Source organism: Bufo gargarizans, chromosome 5 (genome assembly GCF_014858855.1).
Source record: "Bufo gargarizans isolate SCDJY-AF-19 chromosome 5, ASM1485885v1, whole genome shotgun sequence".
NCBI lineage: Eukaryota > Metazoa > Chordata > Amphibia > Anura > Bufonidae > Bufo > Bufo gargarizans.
The window spans coordinates 105326547-105337024 of NC_058084.1; positions in this window are offsets into that span (position 1 = coordinate 105326547).

Below are 10478 nucleotides of genomic sequence, written 5' to 3' on the forward strand. Positions count from 1 at the left end.
AGATGGGTGCCGGTCCCCCTTATGGGACATTGATGGCATATCCTAGAGATATGCCGTCAGTGTCTGCGATGGGAATACCCCTTCAATGCATTTGGTCTTTCTAAGCTTTGCACATCTAAAACAGGCGACATCAGTTGCTTCTTTTGCCTATTTTTAGGTATTTGCACTTATTATTTATTCCTTAGTTTTTGTTTTGAAGGATCGTTTTGCTTGTAATGTAGAGAATGTAATGTATGTAGTCTAATGGTGCGCTTGGCAATGTATTTACTGGTTGGTAAATAGTGTCCTGTACCGTAGTTTTTGGGATTAATTTGTATTCATTTATAGATCTTAAGTTCCTCTCCACTTCTGAGATGTGCTGCTATACCTGGCAGCAGAGTCGGCTTGCTGCTACTGAGAGACGGAATAAAAGAGCATTATATGCACTGCATAAGGGTTGTAACAATACTCCACCTTCCAGCGTAACAGATTACAGTGTTTAGTAACCTTACAATCAAAATATCAAAACATAAAAAATACAGCAGTTCCGTGATGTCCTATTGTGGGAGGTAGTAGCTATGTTTAATATTATTATTATTTTTTTTATTTAAAATTTGTATTTTTCAAAATGTTAATTTCTTTGAAAATATTTTGGGGTAATTTTGAAACCAAACTAAAGAAAAGAAAAACAGAACCGTGACCGAAAAGCTTCTATTTAGCTTGGCCATGTTTTCAATAAAGCTCTCCAGCAGGCACAAAACTATAGCTAACAAATTGAGAACAAGAGATTTATAAAAGCTAGTGCCCCAATTCCCCGCTGTCCAGTTCTGATACTTCATGATCCCTCCTGAAATAGGAAATGTGGCCATTCAGCCAATCATTGGCGACAGCCTTGATCTGTCCCAGCCAGTGATAGGCTGAACGAGGCGATGGAGACCAGTGGGAACAACAGGAAAGCTTCAGATTGGTAACGTTTTATGGTTTGTACATTTTAAAGCTACTTGGCCCTCCTTTTCTTTCCCCCTTTTAAAATTGTGAGCGTGTTCGGCACTCACTGTTAGCTACATTTATGAAATTCTGGCTCTAAAGGGTTACTTCAGTAAATGGCATAATAAGTCTTTTTCTCTCTTATTTCCCCACCTCTACAATTCGTACTTAAAGGGGTTGTGCAGCCAGTTCATATTGATGACCTATCCTCCGTATAGGTCATGAATATCTGATCGGTGAGGGTCCGACTCCCAGCACCGCCGCTGATCAGCTGTTTGAAGAGGAAGCGGCACTTGTATGAGAGCTGCTTTCTCTTCAAGATTACACTTTGCAGTGGCGGTGCAGTGTAATTAAAAGTGCTCATTCTGTTCAATTGACTGGAACAAGCACGTGTAATTACACCGCCCTTCAAAGACGACACACAATGCAGTCTTGAAGAGGAAGTAGCACTTAAACAAACTCTGCTTCCTCTTCAAACAGCTGATTAGCGGGGGTGCAGGAGTCGGACCCCCACTGATCAGATATTCATGACCTGTCCAGAAGATAGGTCAGCGATAAGTACTGGCTGCACAACCCCTTTAACGCCAGTTCTTTTTTTATAACACTGGCCTGGAACTGTGATGGCAGCTCTGGTGCATTGCAGCCCCATAGTCCTGGTACCTATATAAGAAATGAATCCCTCTAGGGCCTGCTTTCTTAGGGCTCATGCACAGGAGCGTGTGTGCCCGTATTACAGACCGCAAACAGCGCAAAATAGGAACATGTCCTATTTTTTTGTGGGGCGGACTGTCTATTGCGGATCACGGACCCATTCAAGACCATGGGTCCACATTGTCAAACGTCATCCACACGGACGCTGCCCGTCCATTACGGACCGATATTTGCCGTCTGCAGCACAGGGCACACACGCTCATGTACATGAGCCCTTATACAGGATTGCACGTGACACATATGGCTGCCATGAGAGTATTAGTCAGTGCTACTTCCCCATTGCCAACTGCAGCCTGTTCAAACTGTAGAGACGTCTTAAAAAGGACCTTTCATCAGGCTAGCTCTAGTCTAATTATTATCCTACCTTATAGGGTGTAGGGCGGCCCCCACTGATGCCATGGCACTTTTTTTTTTTTTTTACAGAACCCCCTGTTCGTCCACTGTTGGCCCCGTATATTTTGGCGCCTTACGTTATAATGAGGCGACTTGGTTATACTAGGCGGAGACTTGTATTTTCCCTGGGCGCGTTTATCTTCTCCCTGGCTGTGAGCACATCCAATCAGAGCGCCCCGCTCTTAGCCAGGGAGAATGGAGCTCAAGTTCTCGCGAGAATCGCGAGAACTTGAGCGTGTAAATATCCCTGAGCTCATTCTCCCTGGCTAAGAGCGGGGCGCTCTGATTGAATGCGCTCACAGCCAGGGAGAAGATAACCGCGCCCAGGGAAAATACAAGTTTCCGCCTAGTATAAAAGAATCTCCTCATTATAATATAAGGTGCCAAAATATACGGGGTCAACAGCGGACGAACGGGGGGTTCTGTAGAATAAGGGCCATGGCATCAGTTGGAGCCGCCCTATAAGGTAGGATAATAATTAGACTAGAGCTAGCCTGATGAAAGGTCCTCTTTAAGTGATTTTAGAAGCATTCATTACATGGTAAATGTGTGCATAATAGGTCAGTAATTTATAGCAAAACATGCACCCTCATCCTATCCCTATAAAAAGGGGCGCCATATTACTTTTCACTGGTACTAGATGAGCTCCTCTTTTTTGCCTACAATCTCTCATCCTTCCATTATAACCTTCTGTACTAACTTGTTCCTAACCATTACATATTTTTTGTATGTTTTGCTTTTATGTTCGACACTACCAACTTTATCATATATAACTGTCAAACATGCATGAATAAGTTGTGAAGTATGAATTGTATTATTGCTGGCCAGTACATAGTCTTAGTCGGGTTCAAGAATTCAGCACGACAAACTAGTCAATCGTCTGGCTGACGAAAACACTAGCTCCTGGGCGTGCTCTCATTACAATATTACTCTATTTCATGTGCAGTACACTTTGTTTGCCAGTAAAATAATAAATAAAGTGACTTTTTTAAATCCCGGACTGTTTTGTGTCTATTTTACTATCAAATGTATTTTTTGTATGTAGATCTGTGTATAGGCAGGGTTGTCCATTCTTTTACAAATGAAGCTAAAGGGAAATATGTCGCCACATCTGCCAGTTAAATAGTAACACACATCTTTTTTTCTAGTCTCTTTTTATTTTCTAATTGTAGATTTATTTATTCTATTTCCTACACATGCTTATGGGGACGGCCATCTTGCCTAAGCCGTTCTTAACAGCATTTATACAGCATTAAGAAAATTGCTTTATGGCAGCCACGTGGTCCATAGACACAATGGACAGAAGACCTCATTGACTTCTATGGGAGAGTTTTCTAGGCATGTTCTGCGACCTGTGCAGAGGTGATTGTAGAAGGAATGAATATATAAGCTCTGACAATCACCTATTGTGAATGATGGATCTTGTCTTATCTATACACAGAGGTGATATCATTACAGGCAGGATTAGAACAACAGATAAGCAGGTAACTGAAGTAAAATGATCTGTACAGACTAAGGCTACTTTCACACTAGCGTTCGGGGCTCCGCTTGTGAGTTCCGTTTCAAGGCTCTCACAAGCGGCCCCGAACGGATCCGTACTGCCCTAATGCATTCTGGCACCGCTTGTCCTCCGCTCAGCAGGCGGACACCCGAACGCTGCTTGCAGCGTTCGGGCGTCTGCCTGGCCGTGCGGAGGCAAACAGATCCGTCCAGACTTACATTGTAAGTCAATGGGGACGGATCTGTTTGAAGTTGACACAATATGGCTCAATTTCAAACGGATCCGTCCCCCATTGACTTTCAATGTAAAGTCTGGATGGATCCGTCTGAGCAACTTTCACACTTAGAATTTTTTCTAAACTATAATGCAGACGGATCCGTTCTGAACGGATCCCATCGTCTGCATTATAGGAGCGGATCCGTCTGTGCAGACACCAGACGGATCCGCTCTGAACGCAAGTGTGAAAGTAGCCTAAGAAGTGTCTATTATTAGGCTTAGTGGTAAAGTGCAAAAACTGTAGCATTTTTATTTTTTTTATAAATATAGATCTTGACATGGAGAATAAAAAAAACTAAAAACGTGCTTGTAACAAAAGGTCATTTTCTGATGACACATTCTCTTTAAGACAGGTCTGTTATGGATTTTCCATTCAAGTGAATGGGATTGAGCTGCAATACCAGGCAAAGCCACTTCTACACAAAATACACTGCTGTGTCTAGTATACAAGGAAGAGTCCTTTGTGCTCGGCCATGCACCTCTACAAATAGCTGTGGTGGGGTGATGCAGGGGCGGATTGGCCATAGACCTTGCAGGAAATTTCCCAGGGGGCCAGCCAAGCCATTCACTCTGCCGCTGGCTGGGTACATAATGAGTTCTCAGGGGTAATTAACGCTGTGAGAATCGGGTACTCGTGTACCCAGCCAGCAACCACACATGCCTTCCTGAATTCAATTGCTGTGGCCCACATCTCCCATATCTTACCCAAGCCCCTGCTCCATATGTTAATCAGAGACAACTGGAGGAGGACAGAAAATGGCATCTGATGATGGCCACCACAGAAGGACAACTTTTGGGGCAGTATATTGCACTGCACTTTGGTATTTGGTTCTGATGGAATGGTCTTTTGCGTTATGCAACTGTATCAGGGCTGTTTATTCTAGTAAGCAATGCTGGGGCGTTAGTTGGCTGTTAGGGTTTTTCTTTGCCTCTGAATGTGAAAATAAAGAGGTTGTTAAGGTCCACATCAATTTTTAAACCCCCCCACAGAACCTGTAAGGTGAAGCATACCTACCTGCTCCCCGATGCTTTGTTCTGGTTCATCGCTGTCTTCTATGGACTTCTAGTGCTGCAGATATACATGTAATACATACTGTAAAGGACACCAGAGCTACTGAAGAACAGCTGATCGCCAGGGATGCAGGATGTTGGACCTTGCTGATCAGTTTAAAAGGACTACACAACCCATTTAACACAGCTGCAGCACACATTTCTCCTTTGCCATGGACTCTAGTTGAGATACCTGGCCGTTAGTGAATGGAGTAGTAGTAGAGACCACGGCACTCACTAGAGATCTTTTTTAGTAATTTCTTATTTATTTCATGGGATTATAGATTATACTGACCCCACCCCACCAGAAACCTAATAACCATAAAATTAAAAGAGACACATGGACACATTATATAATGGATAAAAATAGGCCACGGACAACTTTATTAAAGAACAGCTCAATATTAAATAACCATAAAATTCCAATAATAATCATAATAACCACTGATTAGGCCAGCCAAAGGTTGACCTAAATACCTGAATCAACTTGTCCGCTTGCCACTTATTGGCGAGCGACCTTACCCCTCCTTCTAATAAAGTGACCGTGACAAGCAACCATAAAGGGGAGGGAGGGCGGGGCAGTTGGATCCTCAACGCAGCTTGGCAGCCAGTCAAATACCGGCCACCTCATCTTATATACACAATCTACCCTACCACCCCAAACCACTCCTCCAATGCCTTACTTGTTGCTGGGGGACCCAAAACTTCCAAGCCCCAGCAACAATTCACCCATAGGATCCTTACCCCTCAATCTTCCCTCCACCTAGCAACAAAGCTAAATTTAGCCACTGGATTTCTTGGCGGGAAACCATCTAGGCGGGAAAATCTCCATACCAGCCCTTGGGATAATCATAATCCCATGAAGTTCCCTCCAAATGGGATTTTCGGGATCCTAACATTTCATCATTTAGATCATTTCATTCTTTAGATACACCCGAATGGTACATTACTGGCCAACGTTTCAGTCCAACACGGACCTTGTTCACGGCCTTAGTGTTGTAGTCGTCACTGGGTGGCGGACGGGTGTTAGTGAATGGAAGCTGAAGTTCTGTTGCAAACATGTCCAGTTTATACATCTTATCTGTGACTAGAGCTAATTCACAGCTTGCTTTGACATTCCCAGGCTTTCAATGTGAGATAAATAGTAATTAAAGAGGTTGTTTAGGACTAGAGATCCTTTAAATCAGGGATGCCCAACCTGCGTCCCTACAGCTGTTGCAAAACTACAACTCCTACATCGGCCTATAGAAGGGCATGGTGGGAGTTGTAGTTTTACAATAGCTGGAGGGACGTAGGTTGGGCATCCCTGCTTTAGAACAAACATGTAAATCTGTATTTCACCACAGTCTTGTGATCTCCAATGATCTCTTTATACCCAAGACAAGGGGACATCTATGTCTATAGGAATGAAGGTTTCTTCACCAACATAGAAGGAGATTCTTACTGAGTGAGACTATGGAGGAGGAAGTTGTGATAGTGAACCCCCTAAAATAGTTCAAGGGGAAAATGGAGGCATTTCTGGAGCGTACCAATATTACAAATTATGGTACTGTAGACAGTTTGCTGTTCCAGGGAGTTTTTCTAATTGACAGATTTGAAGTCTGGAATAATTTTTTTTTCTCTCCAAAGGCTACATTCATTCGACGGATGTTTGTTTTAAAAACAATGGTAGTCTACCGGTCTATTCACACAGTGGTTTTTTTTTCACAGCCAGTGAATAACGGACTCCAAAAAATAGGATATGTCCTATTTTGTCCTTTTTTATAGACTGACAGCCCCATGCAATTGAAGGTCACCATTTTTAACAACCGTTTCTCAGAAAGGCATCAGTGAAAAAAAGTCCATTAAAAACAGACCATTTTGCTGTTTTTTCTTTCACTGTTACGTGAATGTAGCCTAAGATTAGGACATTGGCTTCTACCTCATAAGGGTTTTTTGTCTTTCTTTAGATCAGTTTTGCAGGATAATAGGCTGAACTGGTTGGGTGGATGTCTTTTTGGTTTTTTTAGTCTCCATTTTGTAAGAAACACCTAAAACTACAAAAACACATTAGGACAGGTTCAATATATTCATGACAGTTTTATGAATCTCCTTTTTCACCTTATTTGGGTTTCCAAATGTGTCTGACAAAGTATGGTTTGTTACAGTATCAAAGGCCTGCCTTCCACACATTCTGCTAATGTTTGAACTATTCTCTAAATTATTTTTGGAAGGACTGTACTGATTAAGCTAAATGAGCCATTTGCTGTTATCCCCAATGACCTAACCTTAAAAACGTTGGATGTTACATGTCTATGCTGTCCATAAAAGAAGTTTTGAACACAGGATTTTGATATTGTTGGGCTACCCTCAGGCTAGGCCATCAATATCAGATTGACAGGGATTGACACTCTCAGGTCATCGTCAATACGATGACCTGAGAATAACCCATTCATATCAAAATCCTAGAAACCCCTTTAAGGAGATGTTCATTACGATTTGTTGCAGAAATTTCTCAGACTGAAAAACTATTCTATATTTTAAAATAGGGTTGCATCTTCAGTACAAACCCCATTCACATAAATGGTGTGGTCTCAAGAAACTCATCAACAGATCTGCCAATTGTGAATATTCTCTTTCATTTTTTGGGGGAGTTGTGTGGCATTTTGACTTTAGAACTATGTTCCGAAGTGTTGCATGTGGTATGAATTTTACAATAATTCTTAAATAGAAAGCATTGCATTTTGAAGGGGTTTTTGCTTTCCTGCCGCCTGCCCTGACCTTCAACCTCATTTACGGCCTTGACCTCAGAATCTGTATCCAGACCCTGCCTTGCCCTCGTCTGATCAGCCTCTGGCCACCCAGCACCCTTTGGGTGTCCCGTACCATCTGGAGGCCAGTCCAGTGGGTCCACACGCAGGCTATCATTTCCTCATGTTCCAACCCCCACTCAGAGGTAGGGCCTGGTGTACCCCTCAGAAAAGTCTATCCTCACCATCAGAAGTATTGTGAAGAACAAGGGGTACACTTAGTCTGAGGTTGGGGGTACACCCCTCTGAGGTTGGTCACCTGCTGACCAGTGCACTGACACTACTAGAAAGTGCCACCCAGATATCTAAATGTCAAGTTTGCCTCTATAAAAAGGAAGGATTTCTCACTATCTAGGCAAATCTAACATCCATCAGTGTGGGAAAGCTGGAATACAATTCTTGTGGACGTACAGTATACACACTATCCAGATAATGTTACCCTAACATTATGCAAGTAACCCAGCTTTCCCAGGACCCTGAAAGCAAAATCAGTTAGCTATGGCATTGTTTAGGAATAAGGATTTATCTTGGTAAATGTATTCTGCAGTTCATTACAGTTCCACATAGTGCTGACTTAGCTATCCCAGGACTCTGAAAGGTAAAACTGTCACACTATGGCACTATTTAGGAGGGAGAAGGGGGATTTATTTTGGTAGAATTAGTATTCTGCATTCTCTATTACAGTTCCACATTGTGGTAACTCAGTTTTCCCAGGACACTGAAAAGCAAATCTGCCTAGCTAGGGCACTATTTATTAGTGAAGAGAAGGGTTGTCTTGGTAGATTTTCATATTCTGCATTCTCTATTACAGTTCAACATCGTGGTAACCCAGCCTTTCCAGGACTCTGAAAGGCAAATCTGCCTAGCTCTAGCACTACTGTATTTAGGAGTGAGGGGGGGGGGGGGGGGATTTATTTAGGTAAATGTGATCATCGTACTGCTGAGAGAATTCATTGCAGTCAAAAGAGAAAAAAATCACTGCAAAAACTGTAGTGAGACCCAAATAAACAATAAAGGAATGATTTGTACTGCTTTTGTGTTTTGGACCCACTCCTGATTTCGGCTTTAAAATACTGATGCAAAATACTGACCGAACGCGTAAGTTTGAAAGTGGTCTAAAATGTACTCGCATTACTACCCTTGTAAGTAAACTGAACAGATGGTTTTTTTTTTTGAAGGGTTGAGAGTACCTAATAGACTGATGTGTGTGGATGTGTATGAATTACATTCTTTCTTATAGGGTGTGCAATTTAACTTATTGGCACAATGTTGATACACGCACCTTTTGTTTCATAACTTTGTGAACTAAGGCCTGTACCTAGAGCTGATCTTACCTATTGGGACATAATGCAAATCAGCAAGGTTTGATGGTAAACTGAATGGCCAGAACAGGTCAGCTGTATGTAGCATAAAGATTCAGTGTGGCATGAAATAATCCCAATGACTACCCTTTGTCCAAGCAGCCTGCTAAAGAAGAGAGCATGGGCGCCACACCAAGCAGTCAATAGCCCGTCTGTTCCAGGACCACAGACTTCCTCTGGATCATTTCAGAGAAAAGTGTTGATTTATAACTGAATCTCTCACCCCTTGATATGATGTGTTGGATGCAGGTGCCTGTCTGGCTGTGTTGTCACAACTCATTGACGTTATACAACTGGGATAAAAAAAGCTGTCAGTCCAAAATATGCAAATGAACAGCCTCATTTGCGCCTAATGAGATGTTAGAAATGTTTGCATGCATGGTGTATAAAGCAGGTCTATTCTATTGTCTGACTTAGCTTTTTTTGTGCAGTTAATGCAAAATTCTGTTTGAATATAAGGCATGTCTGTGAATGGGTCAATGGTGAATACAATACAAATGGCACATGCAATACTTAGAGAATAGATCTGTGGAAAGTCACTAATTAAAAGTACAGTAGATAAATGAGGATTAGCAAGTCTAGGACGGAACAAGGGAACGATAAACTGCACTTTACAGAATTCTTTCAACAGCTCTTTACAAAGAGCAAACATCTATTACATAAAAACGGAATCATTTCATACTTTGCCATGTGGCAAAAAGTTAAAGGCCATGGACACTTGTGAGAGCATTTCTTATTCTACTTATCTTGGGCTAAAAATCATTTTTCCACTTGGTCTTTATTAACAATTTTCAGTTTTGTGAAGTTTTGCACAGGTTGGAAACCTGGCAAATAGTGACCATAATATATTAAAATTCCAGTTGTTGTTCAAAAGAGTGTTTTTTCAGGGAGGCACAAAAACACAGAACTTTCGAAAAGCAAAATTTGACAAGCTTAGAGAGGCTATTAGTTTCACTAAATGGGACAATGCGTCAAAAATAAAAATACAGCCACAAAATAGAAAGTTTTTAAAAGTATCCTAGACTTTCATTGGAAGAGGGACATACCTCATGAGAGGAACAGGAACAAGAAGAAAAACAATGTGGATAAATAGAAATGTAAAGGGGGCAATACATGACAAAAAAGAAAGCATTTAAATTACTGAAACAGAAGGGTAGAGAAGAGGTGCTAAAAAACTACAAGGAGAAAAATTGAATATGTAAAAGACATAAATGCAGCGAAGCTGGAGAGAGAGAGAGACTCATTGCCAAAGAGAGTAAAGATAACCCAAAAATGTTCTTCAATTATATTTATAAATAGTAAAAAGTTTAAACCTGAAAGTGTTGGCCCATTAAAGAGCCAAGAGGAGAAAATGAACTTTTAAAATATTTTTTACACTGTATTTGCTGAGTAAAATGAAATGCAGAGTGCCAAATTAAACTCCCCATTCAA